The following is a 20,653-nucleotide window of genomic DNA, read 5'->3' on the forward strand; positions in this document are numbered from 1 at the left end:
GAGTAGCTTAACTTCCTAACAACAAAATGAGCAACCCCACATAAAAATTATATCGTACCCTGCAACATGCATGAAATCGTAAAACCCTATGATCTTTTCAATCAATTTAACAGAAAAAATAAAATGAAACAAAATCAACTTTGAAGTTAGATCTTACCTTGAATCAACCGATTAAAGGGTTCTAAACGAGATCCGTTAACATCTTTGAAGTTGATATGTAACTTGAGAGGTGAGAGGTACTGGTAAATCAGATAAATATGGGTTTTATGCTTCTGCGTTATGGCTTCACAAGAATCATCCTAAAACCCTAGTTATTAATCTCAAAGCCATGGTTGATTTCTAATACTTCAAATATTTACCTGAGAATCTGAGATTCTATTGAAGAAATGGTTGAAGGAGAAAACGATGGGAAGAAAACGAGAAATGTTAAGTAAGTGTCGGAGATGAAAACGAATCAATTTACCCGTTGTTTCTTTTAAAATAACGAATCAATGGGCATGAGACAAAAGAAAGGACAGGGATTATTTGGTCTTTTACATATGTTAGGCGGGTAAGCGGGTAGGGTAGGATAATTTCGGGTTTTATCCGTCACCCTATCCATTTGACGGAGGATAAAATAGTGTTTACCTGCCACCCTACCCGTCAATGGCGGGTAGGATAGGATACGGGTAAAAATTCTGGCGGGTAGGATAGGGTGGCGGGTAAGGGTAGGATATGTGCACCCCTAAACACATCCCATGGTGTTACAACCTCTAGCACCAATACCAGCAGCACCAGAAGCGTCCCCTCTGGCGTGACGCCTCCTATTACCAGAGCCAGAGCCGCCGCTACTCCTAATATTTCTTCGAGCATGACCCCTCCAATCATCACCAGCGCTGCTACCACTTCTTCGTCAGGACGAGAGATTGGAGGAGCTAGAGGAAACCAACCTCTAATTACCATTGTCAATTTAATGGAGAGACAGGAAGTTCTTGCAAAAACTCAGACGGACATGGCCACAAATCAAGGGAGTGAAACAACGAACATCCGAATGATTATGTCAAGGGATTCAGAATTCGGGCGTTAGATTGTCATGATCCAAATGTGACTGAACATCAATTGGTGGAGTTTGCATTAATGCTTTTTGGGGACTCTGTTCACGAAACCGTGTAATCTATGATGGAGCATATATTTTCTTCCCTCAACCGTGTTGCGTTGGGAAGCCTTCAACTGAAGAAGCTATCCCGAAATCCCAGTCTCTCTTGGGAGGTACGGATGGTAAATGTAACTGGGAATCCTAACCACTACTCACCTGAAATGTGTCGAGTTTGAAAGCGCACTGATTGACGCGGCCTCCGACTTCAACATTGTAACCATCAAGACTCTGAGAGTTGCAAGGGAAAATCAAACAGAAGTAGTGTATTCTTTCATAGGAAGAGAAAACGCGACTTGTCAACCAGCACTATTTGTGCGCCTTCTTCCCATCTGCCATATCGTATCAACTCGTCTTTCAAAGTCAAGGGTTAATGGCGCTCTCACTGGAGTTCGATCCAGGAGCTGCTTCAATGTTCTCTCGAGGAGCCTCTTCAACGTTTCGCTGCAGGAGCCGCTCCGCTTCAACATTCGCTCCAGAAGCTGCTCCGCTTCAACGTTTCGCTCCATAAGCCTCTTCAACGTTCGCTCTAGAAGCCGCTTCAACGTTTATCTCCAGAAGTCGTTCCGCTTCAACGTTTCGCTTCAGTAGCCGCTTCAATGTTCTCTCCCGAAGCAGCCACTCCACCGAAAATAAATAATAAAAAAAAGAATAAACTCACATACGTGAGTTATCAAAGCCCGTCAATGTTCATGGTCGTGGTCGCCCAAGGTTCGTGCTCGTAGCTGCCGCTCCTTCCTTCCAAGATCCATGGACGTAGCCACCACTCTTCCCTGCCAGGATTTGTGCCCGTAGTCACCACTCCTCCCTGTCAAGGATCGTGATCGTATCCATCCAAGCACCAGCCATCTTGTTTTGTTCCCACGAAAACACAGTCTCTTATGATCACAGTTGCTGCAAAGAACCGTTGCTGCTCGTTTGTTGATACCAGCCAGAGCTTCATCATAGCAACAACCACTATATACAAAGGTAATCCGAGCTTGTGCATATTTTAGTTTCCCATGGAGGAAGTAATGTATCCACCAACACGGAGGCAATATGGTGACATCTTTATCATGGTTAACTCACCGATCATACAAGATCGAACCACGAAAACCACACTTGGGGACTGAGGCTCAACACGGAATCCCTTCACTGTCAAGAACCTTTCAACTCAGAAAGGACAACTAACCAAGAAGTCATAATCGTGACAAGGTCACCACTCTTCAAAGATGTAGCGCAAGGATATCACCACCTCCTTGTCTGGAAGGCGCCTGACCAACAAGCAATATTTGGCTCAGCCATTCATAAGCGTTGTTGTTAGTAAAGAATCAAAGGGTAAAGTCGCGCCTCAGCAAGCCACACATACCACTACACCATGTTTGCCACATCACCTACTCAGAACTCATCACCGCCTACCCAAGTCCTGCATGAAGCCGCACATCGCTGACAAAGCCAAATTCGGTGTTTCTAGATTTCCAATTTCCTATGGAAGGGGTGCATGGGCTGCCACAAGTTGGATACAACGCAGAGCTATCAAGTGCGACTCCCGCCCACTGATCAACAAATGACGAATACAAAAGATTGCCGCCTTCATCAATTCGTCAACCACCTTACCAGCAAATGCAATAAAAATACGCCTTTCAAGAGAAAGTAGGTTCAGGATAATTACAACAGGGGACTGCCAGCACAGGATATCCTCGCGTCCCTCAACCAAGTTATTTCTGATATCAGCATCATCGTCACTTTCAAAGCTTTAGGAGCCGCAAAAATTTCCCAACATGAAGCCGTACACGTCCATCAAAGACTCCAAAAGCACGTCGCAGATATATTCACATATCCGCGCCGCGCCATCGGATCTATGACCAGACAGAAGTGTAATTGGGGACTGCTCATCGCATCCCATTCGATACAATGGTCCAAGATTCAGAAGATGTTTTAAAGGATGTCGCCTGGAATAAAGTCCTTGGAGACTTGATAGCAGCACGTCGGCAACAGAACGCCTCTCATCTCGTCTACTTCACCCGGCGATTCCGGAAGATTTCGACCATACAAACATCCATAGAATATCATCACCGCAATCAGAAAGGAGAGAATAATCCTTCCAGATACCGGCTCAGCAGTCCAGACACCAAATAACTTAAAGTCAAAGACGGATCAACAACGTAGCTACACTCTCCGAGATTAGCCCTGACATGATCATTGCCGAGCATATATTTCATCCATCAATCCCAAGAGTGCAATGGAGTTTGGTAAATTTTGATACCCACTGGAGAGGTTAGATACTCATTCTTCTGGAGTCAGAACCTTATTACACATTTTGGAGAAGATCGATGGTACTGTTGGGTGTCTACATGCGCAAAATAGAAAAGAGCACCTACCTTGAGTTCTCCTGGATCGCCTTGCTGCTGATTATAACTATTGGAGATTGATTTGTTGCCGTCGACGTTGCTAACAAAGAAAGTCATTCACATCGAGCTAAATGTCCAAAATTGATCAACTACTCATGGAGATTACACTCGCAGCTAAAATACGAAGACAAGATGAACTTACCTTGCCGCTAACGATTGGCACGCCTATGATCGAGCTGCTTCAAACGAACACAAGAAGCAGACGAGCGAATAATCAAAGGGGAGGAAGTTAGCACACCCTTTTATATGCAGAGTGCTTTTGGAATTCGAGTAGAGGAGGGTTTTTCTTTTGGACCATTAACGGAAAAAGGCAGCTGGGCCGCAGCGCCAACGCTCCATGGCACCAACCTCCATGACAGAACCAGCAGCGCGCTAGCACGAGGAACACCAGCCGATCAACCTGCAATGCTCCGTAGCCAAGCTAGTGAATCAACCTGCAATGCTCCGTGGCTAAGCCATCCGCTCAACCTGCAACGCTCCGTGGCCAAGCCATCCATTCAACCTGCAATGCCCCGTGGCCAAGCTAGCAGCACGCCAGTACAAAGATCATCGGCCACTCATGCCTATTACTGAAGGTCAATCAAACTTTTCCTGGTAACCTCTGCATGTTTTGCCTTTTCGATTTTACTCCCGTCTGTCACCATCTCATGCTTACCCCTTAACAAGGTCACTGTTACATGCTAAGCAGGGGACTTAATGTTGATGGTGGTTTTTAGTTCAGGGATAAATTTGTAAAAGTCTATCTACCTGACCCGGCATCAGATGTAGTAGACATTGATATGTCTAGATGAATTGTTCACTAGTATAGAGCCTAATGAGTGTATAAGCTCCTAGATGTGTTACTCACTAATGCCGGAGCCTGCCGAGTATTTTTCCTATGCTATGTTCCCCGGTTAAACCCTTAATATTGATATGGCATGCCAATTTGTGTTCACTCGCAATAGAGTATCCCGAATTTCAAAGTATCAAGGTTAAGGTCCTTGCATAAAAGTACTCAATCGGAAAGCATACTGCTCTCTGGAAATAAACTTAAAGAACTCTGTGTCAACACATATAATTCAATCAATTTTGTGATAATTCACAAGATTCAGATATTACTCTGACTAATTGCAAAAATTAGGGTTTTGCGCCCTTCGCAGTATATTAGACCCTGCCGGTCGAAATTAAGCTTAGGCAAACTAGGCAATTAATCCGCCATGGATTAGTAGGTGCAAAATCCTACCCAAAATCAGAAAATAAGGAAGAAAAGGAGCCGCGGGATAGGAGCAGCAACAAAGGGAGGTGTGGCCATGCCATAGACCAGCCGGCACCACTTGCAAGTGGCCACACCCCATGTTGTCTGACCGGCCCCTGTTTCCCGTCGACCAATCAGGCCGCCTTGAACCCGCCACACGCACATGAGTTGTGGCTGGGCCCATACTTGTCGTCCCCTATTTCCCATCGACCAATCAGGTCGCTTTAAATCCGCTACGCGCACTGGAAGTGTGGCCACGCCCATGCTTGGTCGGGCCCTCTTTTTATCGACCAATCAGGTTGCTCTAAACCGCGCCAACATGCCAATGGCATGCCAAACGTGCATGCCATGCGGCGACAATGCACTAAACGTGCATACAAACATGCCAAACGTGCCACTTTGCCGCAGTAGCATGTCGAACGTGCCAACGTGCCATAAATAGCGCACCTACGTGCTAACCCACCTTATGTTCATGGCAAACGCCATAACATACTTCAATTAGGATATCCTAATCAGAAACACGACCTTGCTTTAGTGGCGTTAATCGAAACCCTAATTTCAAGTCGTGGCCCAAATTACGCCACTTCGGGACCCACAACATGCCACGAGCCATGCGGGACCCAGAAAACCCTAAGAATGGCGCCATACCATAGCCACTCATAGCGACCCTTGCTCCTGTGGCCGTTTCCACATTATGGCCTTGCTATAGTTCCTTTGGCATGGCTATGACACCGTTTGCACAAAAACATCACCGTGCCGTGGCCACGTGCCACATGCACTAATTAGGGTTTCGGCATGCCAAACCCTAATTTGGTTAAAGTTTTTATGCCAACCAAGCCAAGTAATGCTACCCAGAGCATTGGGATTGATGTGGCAACTGGAACTAATGTTTCCAAGCCATATTTGGGTCTAACACCAATGTGTCAAAATCAAGCGGCCATGGCTACGCCAGGCGCTATTTGCACCGCCGTGCCACTGACATGCGCTAAATATGACACTGTGCCATTGACATGTGTCAATGGCGCCATTGTGCTATTATCATGCGCCAACAGAGTGTGGCCATAATCAATGGCCACACTTTTTCATGAGTTACAGTCTCAGCCGTCCAAATTCGCCACAGAATTGACAGGCATGTGGCAAGTCTTAGGCGACCAGCCAAGACAAGCCTAAAAGCATCACATGTTATTCTCCTGTGGCAAGTCTCATTACTTTGACTTGCCACACATAGCAATCTGCTACACGTTTTTCAAGAAAACACTCGAGACATCAAACATGTCACAAACTGGGGGATGCTCAGGGTATTGGTCTGGCGGTTTACAGCGTGCGGCGTGCAACACGCCCATTATAATAAAGTGTTAGAAAGCAGGGTTGTTAGTGGCGGCAAGAAGTAGTGGGTGTAAACTAACCCGTTTCCTTCATAGTGGGAACGTGGTTTCTGGAATTTACACATGACCCCACTTCTCCATCACTCCATCATTCCCACTTTCTACGAGATCAGGGTGTGTTCAATATGACTTGTATAAATAGGTTTTACTTATTTCAACCAGACACAAGTTTTGGTCAGAACAATAACATAGCATCCAGAAAAATACCAAAGAACTGATAGCTTTCATTCCGCAAGCCAGTTACGAATTCTGATACAAGTCATAAAATAGCCACACCTTCAGAATGAACCATTCTGGTCTCAACACCTTCTTCGCTTCCCTCCCTAAGACCAACACTTCTCCTTCACTTTGTGACCGAAGCAAGACTGGAACTGTCATTTCTTGAGTTAGGCCAGGTGTGTACAGATTGATCTCTCGAATCTAAAGTACTCCCGTGCAGTGCATTTTTTTTAGGTTTAGATTTGTTTCTCATCCACACACCCAAATTTACCAAAATCAGCAGAAACAGTTTTTACCCATAAATAATATGGATTTTCTACTTCTTGGTGTGATTGGTTATTAACCTTATTTGAATCAGCTAAAATGTCAGTTATGGTCAATGGAGGTCCTTCAGGCTTTTCTCAATGGGTAGGGGACTAAAACAGGGTGATCCCTTGTCACCAATCCTTTTTGTGTTGATGGAGGATGTGTTAAGCAGGAATGTCTCTCACTTGGTGAATCAGAATAAAATACTTCCTATGGTAATTAAGAATGTAATTCATCCAACTCACTTATTTTTTGCAGATGATGTTTTCATCTTTTGTAATGGTGCCAAGAAAAGTTTTATTCTCTTTGCTAGACAAGTACCAAGCCAGTTCAGGTCAACTGATAAATAAAGACAAAAGTAAATGTTTTATAGATGGTGTTACCTCAACCAGGAAGCATCATATTTGTGAAATAATCCATATGGAATCATCTAAATTCCCTGACAAATACTTAGGAGTATTATTAGCTCCTGGAAGAGTTACTTCTGCAATGGTCTGGCCAGTGGTTGAATTAATTCAGAAAAAACTAGCTACATGGAAAGGGAAGTTGTTATCTTTTGCATATAGACTTGTGCTTGTTAAATCAGATTTATGCAGTGTTCCTTTATAAATATGGCTATTTATAAGTGGCATGCTTCTGTTATCAAAATTTATGAGAGATTAATAAGAAATTTCGTATGGTCTGTGACAGTGAATCTAGAAAATATAATACTTTGTCATGGAAAAGAGTATGTACTCCTTACAATGAGGGTGGTCTTGGAATCGAAAGATTAGAAATTGTTAACAAGGCACTTTTGATGAAGATGATGTGGAAGATAATAAATTCCAAGGATAAATCGGCTTTATTCTTTGCAGCTAAGTTTAAAAATAAACAAGGACTATGGTTTGAAAATCGGAGACAATCTTCTGTTGGATCAGGATTAAAATGGGCTTGGATTTCTTTAAAAGAAAACATAAGGTGGTGTTTGGGTGATGGAACAAATATCTCAGTCTGGTTTGATACATGGTTTGGTACACATCCTCTTATAAATGATCTGGATTATACAAACTTTGTGAAAAATAACTTACAGATGAAAGTTGCAGAACTTCTAAATGGTAATATCTGGAACATTCCTATAGAGCTGCAATTTGTGATAAGTATGGAAAGAATGCCAGATATAGGGGAAGGTACTGATACAATGGTATGGTGTGGAAACGCAAATGGTCAATTCACCACAACAATGGCAGTATAAAGAATAAGATTGAAAGAACATAAACTTGCATGGCCATCTGTTATATGGAAAGCTTTTTTACATCCTAATATTGCCTGCAATGTTTGGAAACTTCTGCAAGGTATATATACTGATGATGAAACTATGAGGAAGCAGGGCTATGAAATGCCATCTAGATGTTGTGTATGTATTGCAAAATAGGATAGCATGGAGCATACATTATGGAAGTGCAACTTCAGTGTGCAAATTTGGGACTGGTTGTGTGTTGTTTTTACTTTTCCCAGACTATTATCCTTCAATGATATTTGTAAAGCTGCAAGAAATCTGAGTCCCTTGATAAAGGAAATTTGGATTACAGCAGCATCTGCAACAATGAGAGAATTATGGTTCCAAAGGAATACAATATTATTTGAGGAAGGCAGGCCTAACATTAACAGATTTAAGAGCAAAATCTATCAAGTGGTGCATGAAGGAGGTGGTAGAGTGAAAGGTAATAGATGGGGACAAAATGATGATTCCCAAATTATATCCTTCTTCAAACTGGGTACCAGGTATATTAAATTTACTTGCATTAAAGAGTGTTTTTGGTATCCTCCTAAAGAAGATTACACACTCTTCAGCTGTGATGATGCTTCATTTAGCAATCCTGGAAATGCAGGATTTGGAATTATAGCTAGAGATAGTAATTGTCAGGTAATTAGTACATTATCAGGTGGAGTGGGAATAACAACTAATTTTATTGCAGAGATTTATGTTGTTCTTTGTGCACTTGAATGGGCTGTCTATCTGCAACTTAAAAAAGTCATTATAATATCGGACTCTAAATCCGTTATTAGTCTATCTGACTGTAACAAAGTGTTTTGGTATGTCAGAACAAGATGACAGAATGTTATCAAGCAATTTGAAGATATAATATTTCAGCACTGTTACAGGGAAATCAACTTCTCTGTTGATTCACTAGCAAAGAAGGTGCCACTTAATCTGCAGGAGGAAGAATTTTTCACTCAGGAAGACCTCAAATCTTGAAGAGAATTGAAATGCGAGACACACCATATTACAGATTTTGCTCAATTTGCTACTTTTAAGTTCTGATTCATTTCTTTGATTATCAGTCTCTGTGTAACCTCATTTTAGTGTTGCAATATTTTGTATAACTTTTGTTATTCAATTAATAAAAACAAATGTGATTCAGCAAAAAAAAAAAAAAAAAAAAAAAACGCGAAAAAGCCAAAAAGCCAAATAGTCACTTTACCGATTAGGCTGCTCACGTCAAATATTGAAATATTATCATTTTAATATTCTCAAAACACCGGTCACATGAGCGAAGTTCTACTCGCTCATTCGAGCAAAATGGAGAGTTTCAGTCAAGATCAAACTCTTCTGAAAATGCAAGATATTGCTCAAACGTGCACCAGGAAAATACCAAAACTTTCAGGACTGAGACACGGACATTATGGTGATACGGGCATGCTGCTTTGACCGACCAAGGCCGGCCCTAAAGCTTTCAATGAGCCGGTCTATCTTTATAATTTTGACCTAATTTGCTATCAATTGCTCATAATGGGGCCACCTATATTTTACCATCACTGCAAGCACCTTGTATTTTTTATAAAGATGATTTAATAAGGATTTTGTACAAAAATAAAAACGCGAACTATAGTCAGCGGCAAAATTGAGATTTTTCTTTCTTAACCGGAATTTTATTTCTTGTAATCATGCGAGAATGAGTGTAAAAAAACTAAAGATGCTATACCAATAAAATAGGAAAGAAAAAAGAAGAAGAAGAAAATGGCCTGTGAAAACGGAGAAGAAGGAGAACTATATAGAATGAGAACAGAAATGTAATGTTATAAACCCCTTACCCGAGCGATGGTGGGCCAGCGACAGAATTGGGACTTTCACGTGACAAAGGCGATATTGATATTGGTCCAGTAAGTTAAAGCAATATTGGTACTGGCCCAGTAAGTTAAAGCATCCGCATTCCTCAATGATATACGCAATATTGATATTGGCCTTATAGAGCATTCACAGTGATTTGAATGATATAGACATTGTTGGTATTGGTCTTATAGAGCATCGACAATGATAAGTAGTAAAAGTAAATTGATTGACTCTATCTTTCTGGAATTTAAAAATATATTTACTGGTAGCATAAGTCACCAGGTTACTATAAATCCTGCTAAGAACATGTCCGTTATTAATGAAAGCATGAACTTTAACTGGCTAATTGGTTTTGATGCATCATTCTTGGAATATGACTTTAAAATGGGATTTATTATTGCTTTTAATGACAAAACAGGTCAATGAAAGCTTTCCACAATAGCAACAAGTTGGGATGTTAACCTTTTAGATGCTGAAGCTAAGGTTTTAATTGAGACTCTAGGTAGGGTGAACGAGTTGAAGATTGCTAATTGCAGCATCATCGATGACTTTAAGAATTTGGTAAATCTAGTTAATGAAGTTACGATCCATTCTTTCTCTCACCCTTAGAGATCTCAAGTTAATGTAAAGAAGTGTCAAGTTTTAATTATTTTGTTCTCTTCAGCTTGGTTACTTTAAATTTAGAAATAGGAATCTTTTGAACTTAGTTGATAAGGTGGCTAAGGAAGCTGGATCAAGCGTAGAATAATTTTGCTTTGAGTTACTTATTCTTATGACCTAGAAAATATGGGTCTTACTCTCTTAGCCTTAGAGTCATAAAAATAATTATGTAAATTATTTTCACAACCTGGAGACAATCCTAAATATGGAAAAACCAAAATAACCTTATATATGGTTATGGATATTTCATGCACAGGTTCTAGTTGTGCACAACTTCATATTAATGTGGTCGTTCATCTTTAAAAAACGGTTTACTAAACTCATTTCTTGATTTCCATGATTGGGGATATTTTTTACATATATCTACTTGTGTATATATGATATACAAATTGTGGAATCACAAAAGAGTTTTTTAACTCCCGTAATAAAGTACATGCTAGTATATAAACAATTATGGAAGACTAATTAATAATGGTGTACATACTATAGTATATAAACAATTATGGAAGGCTAATTAAAAATGTGGACAATAGCTATACTCTAAAAATACAATATGAAAATAGCTGCACTTTAATTAAAATTGTGGATAAAAGATGAATTCTTAAAATAACTATGGATAATAGCTGCACAATAAAAAATCCTGTGCATAATAACCACATACCAAGAAATACGAAGAAAATAAAGAAAATCATTTAGAGAATAAAAAGTTCTAGAAAAATAAAATTTGGTAGTTGTATTTACGCTCGTTATGTAGGTCATTAAAAAGCTTTCCAAATATATAAATTTTTTCGAATTCTTCCATATGATTTGTGAGATATATTATATATACCCCTAAAAGATAGAGTTTATATATAATTTTATTATCTTTTTACACATAAGGGTATTCCTATCATTAAAATTTTATATTTGATGATATCATCAAACATCTTATTCATATGACCCTCCTTCTCCTTTTAGGGTCATTTCAATAAAGTGGGTTAAAGAATTTATAAACGAACTTCAAGCCCAAAGTAGTTGGAATAAGGGAGAGTGAGGGGAGGGTCAAACACTTAATTCTCATTTTTGTTTTTTGATAGGACTAATAATGGATGAGCCTCTCTTCTCCCTGATGTAGGTATTTCACTCTCTAATTAATTAAAGTCCCTTTTATCAGAAAAAAAAAATTGTCTGAATATATGACAATTATAATAACCAATTTTAACATACAACAAGTATAATCACAATAGAAAGAATCATATATGTAACATACGGGTTTTAGAAACATCTTGAAGAGTATAGGCGGTGTTTAAAACTCCTTCTAAAATATAGGCGGTGTTTAAAACTTCTCCTAGCTCCAGGGTGAGTTTAAACACAGCGTAAAATACATGTTTTCCTTGGTGAGTTTTAAACGTCGTGTAAATGATATGTTTTGCTTTGGCGTAGTTTCAATCCCCATATGGTATATAGACGGTGTTTTAAATGTCGTGCGAGACTTTAAACTTTGTGTATTATATTTGTAAAATGCTAAACCTATATGGTATATACACCATTTTGGATTACCATGTATATGGTATCTTTAACTTTTTATCATATGTATTGTTACATCAATGTTAGATGATCAAAACTATATCTTAATTTCTAGTCTACTACGTCAAGTTTCGGACTAAGTTAGAATTTAATAGTTGAGTACCAGACACCACGCTCTAAGCCTGAAGATCTACGAAAACATTTGAAGAACTTCTATCTCAGGTATATGGAGACTGAACCATTCTATTTTATTCATTATCTTACCATTCTATCTGTTGAGACGATGTCGTATGACTTCTAGTATATTTACAAAGAAGAAGTTTTGAGTCAAGCTTGTCTTGTTAAAAATCTCGAAATATGACTTTAGCAAAGATGTTCAACAATCCTTAAACAATATTGGTTCTAAGCAATTTATTGTTTGAATTAATTTGTGGATCAACTGAAAATTGCCCACGCAAATGATTTTATCACGTGGGATTGTTTCAAACATCATAAGAAAGAAATATTGAACTATCTTATATTTATGCTCAGGGTAGGTTGGCGAACCAGTTTGCAAACCATAGATATCTAAGTTTCAGAAATACAAGAAAGTTGGAAAACTAGTTCGCAAACCGTGAGTTTATTTGGAGACAATTCACGAACCGTTGTCAACTGAATTTTGAAAGTTGGTATTATAGGCTAGCAGTTGGCGAACCTAGTTCACGAACCATGGTTAACTGAGTTCAGAAGTCTTGAAGGGTTGGCGAATCCGGTTCACGAACCGTTGCACCATGACTCGTGAACAAGCCTAACGGTTCACGAAACGTTGTACCAACCAACCTATTAGATTTTAGCAGATGCCGAAAGACTTATTTCTTAAATATGATTAGCGTTGGTAGAACTCTCTCAAACACTTCTAAGACTTTACTGATCACTCAAACAATTATCTGTATGCATCATGATTAAATTCTTAGGTGTTTAAATAAACATCAAATTACTTTTAGCTCTTTGGCATACATGACAAACCAAAAAATCATTATACACGGTTCCAGAACCGGTACCTAGTGTATACATTTTTGTTGTATTTTCAAGATCTAAAAGTGTTTGCTTGATTTTCAAGTTATCTTAGCTTGAATTCTAAGCAATCCCTGGTCCTTGAAAACTATAAATAGAGATGCTCTTTCAACTGGGAAAATCAATCCCTGACATTTTGTGTCCTAGTTGATTCTAGAGTCATCCTCTATATACCTAGGTTTCCTCTGAGAAATATAATTAGGTCTATAACTAAAAGACTTCACTTTGGGAATTTGTGAAGCCAGGTCCGACTATCTTTACCTTGATAGTTTGTGTATCCTGATCTTGCTTTTCTGTTATCGAGGTTTTCATAATCTCTTTCAGGCAAGATAGATAGTAATTGCAAAATTCTCTTCCTCTCAGACTTTGTGATTTTTCAAGATAGATATCTGAAAACTGATCTTAATTGATCTTTTGAAGATTGTTCTTGAGAGGTGGTTAAGAATCTAGGATGCTCTTCGGGAGTCGTAAGTTTCGTATTTGTGAGGTTTGCTAACTTTGTTTATTGCAAAAAGATTTCTTCACCTTGATCTTTGATCTAAATGGAAATTAAATAGGCTTATCTGTTAGAGGCAGATTGGTACAAAAGTCTTCACTTCGGCTGAAGCAACTCTTAGGCTGTAAAGGACGCCAGCTAAGGGAATCAATTTTCTAGAGCCTTACGAGGTTCAAGAGACGTAAGGAATGCAACTGTAAAAAAATTTGATTGGAGGGTGAATTCGTTATTAACTACATTCCAGTCTAAAGTCTGATAGTAGGCTAGTGTCTGTAGCGGCTTAATACAGTTTGGTGTTCAAATCTGGACGAGGTACCAGGGTTTTTCTACTATTGCGGTTTCCTCATTAACAAAACTTCTGGCATCTTGTGTTTTCCCTTTTCCTCATTATATTGTTTATCTTATAATTGGATTTACACAAGTTGTACGTATTCAATCTTAGTATATACGTCCATCTAATTGTGATCGATTACGAGACTCGTTTATTATATAATTCATATCTTGAAAGATAGATAACAAGTTTGGTTACTTGGCAGAATTCCAATTGGATTATTTGGATACGACTAGATTGACCTTGGATATTGATTTTTCATATCGTCCAAGTACTCTTCTTAACAATCAGGTTCACGGACTCTTGTCTATATACACTAGTGAAATCGCACGTGCGACGTGCATGCGGTCGGAGTCTGAACGTAAGGTTTCCAAAACTGCCATGAAGCGCCCATGGTTTTGTCAACTTATCATTTTACACACCTTTAGATTCAACTCTAAAAAAACAAGATATGGCACAACATCATAGAAACTAAAATCACCAGAAGCGGACATACATGAAAAATGTAAGTGATGGTGATGTCTCCGGACTCCGGTACAATATGCAAGAAAAACCATTGCGCACCAAGACCATGAATTCTAGTAAAAAAATATCTCCTAGCAGAGTAGTATGTTTGGGATTGGACCAAATCCCATCACAAAGCCACATATGTAAAATGGTTGATAACATAAATAACACAATTGATCTTCACATTAAGATGTTGATGATGAAGAGCCACTTAAGTGGAAATGGTCCAAGGATGCCAAGAAGGATTATTACAACGTTGTACAAATTTGTTGAACAAAAATTCATACAAATTGTGTACATATAATCATTCCTTGCGTAAATTAAATCCTGACAATAAGTTTATTCTCTTTGGGAAATAAACAAACAACTGAACTTCACAAACATGGAAAATAAAATTCACTATAAGGGGTTCATATAAATCAAATGTAAGTATAAACATACGTTCCTCCAAAATTTGTAAGAACTAATAAGAAATCCTAACTAAAATTCCCAATTGTAATTTCCAAACTTTCAAAATCTAGGTCAAATAAGAGTAGGAAATATTGAGTTCTATGGAAACCAATTCATAAAACACTATTGAAAATGAAATCGACTGAAGTGAACAAACCTTTACATGATACTTCGCTTTTCTTCTCCTATCTTTGGTTACAGATAAAGAAAATCATAAAGAATTCTGATTGTTATGAATCAATCATCCACAATCGACTTCTACTAAACCTATCATCAACATTGTTTTATTAAGAGAATTAAATCCATGATATAAAATTTTAATACAAAATATCAAAATGAGACGATCAAAATTAGATTGTGTCAAGGATCATTTAGTTGGTGTACTCGCAATTGTATTAAGTTTTTTCCATACAGATTGCCGAACGAAAAAGTTGGTGTTGTACTTGGTACCCCTACGTAATCAATTGGTATTAAAGCAGGAAAACACTGTTAGACCTAGTAAGTATGTGTTTGTAAACGTTCTAACATTTGTGTCCACGTACGATATAATGACACCAAATAGTTATGTCAAGTGCTTATGAATTACCTCAAAGGATCACTTCTTAGCTAATTCTTTCAAATTCAGAGGTAAAAATTTATTTTCAGTTAAAGATAAAGTTCTAGAAGATCTTGATGGCATAAACTCAAAATCATATAAGGATTCTACCAAAAGCCGCGATGAATCTTCGAAGATCATTGAACATCAAGCCTTCATGATAAGAGAACTTCAAGAGAAGTATATGTTAGAGCATAGCTCGGTCGACCTCGCATGCATTGCTATATCAAGCATGTTTTTCAATGTTAGTGATCAAAACTATGAGTCTTGATTTCTAGTATATTATAGCTAAGTCTCGGACTAGGATATAAAAGTGTAGTTGAGCTCAAGGACTTTATGGAGATTCATCATACAACGACGAAGATCTACTCAAGGAACCGTAGAACTTCATCAACAAAAAGGTATGTGGATACTTGAACTTATCTATCACTCAAAAGTCTATATGTTCTATCTCCTACTTCTTATGAGACAAAAGTCGTATGCTATATAGACTGTATCATACACATTTGACATTTCGAGCTGAGTATTCACTACTTATCTTTTTCTCCAAATCGTGTGTTGGTAAAGCGTTTCGCTTTGATAAAGTTTATCTTCACCTAGTGACGAAAGTCATGAAAAGTTTCAATTACTTTGAGAATTGCTTTGACGTGAAACAGTCTGTGAATAACGGCTATATAACGTCCTCTGAGAATGTCTCAATGATTGGAATGAGAGTTTAGATTACATAACCATGTATTCCTTAATTCGGAGTTTTCGAACTTTGTTGATTGAGAGAAACCGGAGGAATTGGATTTGCCAAGTCCGCGAACTAACGGAAGTTCTCTTACCGAGAATTTCTGCTGGGGTTTTCCAAAAACTCGTTTGCGTGTTTAGTCCGCGAACCTAGTCCGCGAACTGGCGGAAGTCTCTTTGCCGAGATTTTCTGCTGAGTTTGGAAAACTCTGCCGGTTGCCTTAAGTCCGCGAACTTGTTTGTGAGCTTAAGTGGTTATGATCTAAAGATGTGCTCTGAACATGAAACTTAAATTACTTAGGAATGCTTTATGCAAACCGTGGCTATAAAGTTCATGAGCAGATTCATCGAACGAATCATCTTTGTTTCAATTGTGTCTTGTGTAGTTACATAAGATCTCATAACAATTGAGCAACTCTCTAACTAGTTCATTTGAGTCAATTGAACTAGTTATGGTAAACAAGAACTAGGTTAATATGAATTGCTCATATGGTTAACCTTTTGGGTTACTATGTTGAAACAACATACGTACACGTTTGGGCATTGTTTTCACAAACCCAGTAAACGTCTACCCAAGAGTGTGTAACAAGATAAGTTTTCGATCTAACGGCTGGGAAATATTAGCTTGAATCTAAATCAGGTTTTCATCTAACGATGAATATGAATTGCTTTGTAATTAAGGAAAACCCTGATTTGAAGGCTATATAAAGGAGACATCTAGCATTGTGCAAAACTAATCCCCACACGTCTGTGTGATACTAGTGCGCTCGCTAGAGTCGATTCTCCTTTAACCTTTGGTTTTCTTCTCTAAAACCAGGTTAACGACTTAAAGACTTCATTGGGATTGTGAAGCCAGACCGATACTACTTTTATCGAAGTTGTGTGATCCAATCTTGCATCTTCTATCGTACGAGTACAATCTTTGATTAGATTGAGATCGTGAGAGTTCTCCGATAGACAAGATAAAGAAGTCACAAACATCTTTGTCTCACTGTTTGTGATTCCTCGACAAACCGCTTGTGTAGTCAAGAAGGATTGTTGAGAGGTGATTGATTAATCTAGGTTGTTCTTCGGGAATATAAGACCGGATTATCAATTTGTTCATGTTCACCTTGATTTTATATCTTAAGACGGAACAAAACCTAGGGTTTTTCTGTGGGAGACATATTTATCCTTTGATATACTTTTATGTGTGAGACAGATTTGTTTATTATCAAGTCTGCGATTTTGGGTTGCAGCAACTCTTAGTTGTGGGTGAGATCAGCTAAGGGAATCAAGTGCGCAGTATCCTACTGGGATCAGAGGCATAGGAGTATAACTATACCTTGGATCGGTGGGAGACTGATTGGGGTTCAACTACAGTCCAGTCCGAAGTTAGCTTGTAGTAGGATTCTGTCTGTAGCAACTTAATACAGTGTGTATTCAATCTGGACTAGGTCCCGGGGTTTTTCTGCATTTGCGGTTTCCTCGTTAACAAAACTTCTGGTGTCTGTGTTATTTCTTTTCCGCATTATATTTTTTTTATATAATTGAAATAATACAGGTTGTGCGTTTGTGATCATCAATTTGAAATCCGACCTTTGGTTGTTACTTGATATTGATTGATCCTTGGACATTGGTCTTTGTTACCGTCCAAGTATTCCTTGTGTTTGATTAGGACTCGCTGATTTCTATTAGCTCGAGTAATATCAAAAACAAGAGAGAGATATTAACTCCTTGAGGTACTTTTTTCTAGATTGAGTCTGACTGTCTAGTTGATTCTCTAGCAAAGTATTTCGGAGTTAGTCCATATAGATTTCCAAGCAAAATATTGGGTGGTGTTGTTAGACCCCCGCTTTTTCAATTGGTATCAGAGCATGCAAACACGTTTAAGACCTCATCAGTCTGGGTTTATAGCGATCTGACTCCATGGACAGAGGTGTTATCTCTATTAACGTACCACCAGTCTTTGATGGCTGGAACTACTCAGCATAGAAAGTGGCAATGTGTGCTTATCTTCAAGCATGTGATTTTAAAACCTGGGTATGTATTGTTAAAGGCTATAATCCTCCGGTTAATACAAAAGACGATGTATATATACCAAAGGATGTTGGTAGTTATAGTCCTGAAGAATCTCTTGCAGCAATGCAAAACTCTTTTGAATTAAATGCTATCAGACAGGCCGTTACCCCAGATCTTCAGTACTATGTGGCTACTTGCACTAAGTCTAAATAAGCCTGGGATATCTTAGAAAATGTATTTGAAGACAAGAGATACGTTTCTAAGAAACATGCCATCAATGGAGGAAACAACCTCAACACTCCTTCCATGAATACCTCCTGTGGACAGGTGACAATTCGTGATCCAAATTCTGTTCAAACCTTTGCATTCAATGATGTTTCCGAGACAAGTAAATCCTCTAACTTATCTTGCGTTGATGAGTGTTGTTCATCTGGTTATCGGTTCAATAAACCGTTGTTAACAACAAGGATCAAGGATTTTATAAAGAGGAGCGTTAGATGTGATAAACATCCCCTGTCATCTATTGCTTCTAAAGATTCTATGGAACATAAATCTCTTTGTGTCGACGTCTTGAATACGTCTGTTGGATGTGAATCTATAGCTCTCGCGGCAGAAACCTCCAAATACTCAAAATCTGATTCAGAAATTGAGTCTGACACAAAGATTTTCTATTTCTTGAACAAAGAGGTCCTTCAAGAAAATCTTCAATTAAAAGCTTTATTGAAGAAACTGAAATCTTTAATCCAAGTGAAAGATCTTGAGATAGATTGTCTTAATGATCAACTCACCAGGACCATTTTTCTAAAGGAAAAAGAGATTAATATTCTCGAAGATGATCTTCAACGATTATCTGGAAGTTCTGATAAAATCTCAGCAATGTTATTTGGTCAGAAATCCCTTGGAAACACTAATGGTTTAGGATTTAAGAGCAAGACTGCAGGTATCGTCAACTATGTTCCTAAGTGTCATGGGAAAACAAAGGTCGACAGTTGTGATAAACAGAAGGCACTTCAACAAGACAAAGGATCGCCGGTTTGTTCGTTTTGTGGAAATGCAAATCATGTTCAAAACATGTGTTGGAGGTTCAAGCAGAGGAACAAAAGAATTTCTAAACTACAAGAGAACATGCAAAAGTTGAATCTGGATAATCAAAGGTTGTGAAAAACCAATGCTTCCAGAATCAGAAGGAGGAGGAAACCTGTTTATGAAACAAGCCTTGATAAGGAAGGGGAGCATCTGTCTCACTTTGTCTCTGGTTGAGCTCGGAGACGCCTGCATCCTCATTCTTAGATTGAGAGGTTGAGGCTCTGCATCTTGTGGCTCAAGTATGTATCTATGTTTGTTAAGATAATATCCTGCTAACGATATTGATTGTGGATCCTTAAACTGTGGAAGACTGTGTCAAGGATTAGGGTTTGACACTTATAAATCTTCTTATCTTCTTCTTTCTTCTCATACGTTTTCATGGCTCCTGTAACTAGAGGATCTTCCAAAAGTAATGCAGTAGAAGAAGTCAACGTATATCGGTGCAAAGGAATTACTTCCTCAAGTATGATAAAGAAGAAGTCTACAATCAGTAGAAAAAGTTCTTCCTCTAACTTTCTCTTTTCTGTTTGTCGTGCTGATAATCATTTTAGAGAAATGGTGAAAGACTTCATCAGCAAGAGAAATGATTTAAAATCTAGAATTATTTCCTATGTGGAAGAAATAACTCAATATGAACAAAGGTTATCTCTAACCAAGAATACCTTGCGTGATCTAAAAATGGAACTTAGTGAGTTAACTGATATTTCTGAAGATTTGGAGGAATTGAACGATCCCATAATCAATGAGATTTTCAATAACAAGAAGGAGTTCTTTGTAGATGCCCTGAGAAAGATCTACAATACCTAGGAAGTCTTCTTTTTGATTTAGTAGGAAGAATAACTAAAGCTTTGAATAGCGAAGATTGTGACTACACATAGCTATTTTTGTTTTCATCTTCTTATGTTATTTTTTAGGTTTATTGGTTTTTAAATTCTAAAAATATTTGGAGGATGATATTATTGCAGTATTAATCTGTTTTGAAGTATTGCAATATTTTTATGGGATATGTATTGTTTGCGTCCGTGAACTTGAAGGTCCCATATTGTGTCAAAAGTAAAGTCGTTCATAAATTGATACTCGTATTGATGAAGGGACGAATGGACTTTTGACAATTACAAAAGTTATGCCTATGCAGTCATTTATTTGATGGAAAATATGATGAAATCTTTTGTTTGACAAGGATAAAGTCTATTATGTCGTTATGCAAATAGTGATGTAAAATAGAATAGATCCTTGTATGTTATCCACGGTATTCATATTCATTGATCCATTTTGTTATGTTTTACCATGAAGGATCCATTATGTACCTTATGTTGAGAACCTTATAACTATGTCAATTAATATTGGGTTTGTTGGTTATTCCATGAGATGCTATATGTTGAGCATTCTTGAACTAAATTAATCATCTTGATTGGTTATTTAGTTATTTGCTCCGAAAGTCTTCTTTTGTTGAGCAAAATATTTTGACAATTAAATTGA

This window comes from Papaver somniferum, chromosome 6 (assembly GCF_003573695.1).
Source record: "Papaver somniferum cultivar HN1 chromosome 6, ASM357369v1, whole genome shotgun sequence".
In the NCBI taxonomy this organism is placed as follows: Eukaryota; Viridiplantae; Streptophyta; class Magnoliopsida; order Ranunculales; family Papaveraceae; genus Papaver; species Papaver somniferum.